Here is a 203-nt window from a genome sequence, read left to right on the forward strand (position 1 = left end):
TCATCGACCATGACAGGACGTGGGGGCGCTGGTGGTGTATCCCGGTTCGGATCCGGAGGAGCTGTCAGTTGCAGGAGGGATCGATGGAATACGGGGTGAATCCTGAGATGATCTGGTAGAACAAGACGGAAGGCCACAGGGTTGATCTGGGCGTCTATTTTGTAGGGCCCAATGAAGCGAGCGTTGAGCTTGGCACAGCGGCC

Source organism: Gekko japonicus, unplaced genomic scaffold (genome assembly GCF_001447785.1).
Source record: "Gekko japonicus isolate JY-2015 unplaced genomic scaffold, Gekko_japonicus_V1.1 scaffold2364, whole genome shotgun sequence".
Taxonomy (NCBI): domain Eukaryota; kingdom Metazoa; phylum Chordata; class Lepidosauria; order Squamata; family Gekkonidae; genus Gekko; species Gekko japonicus.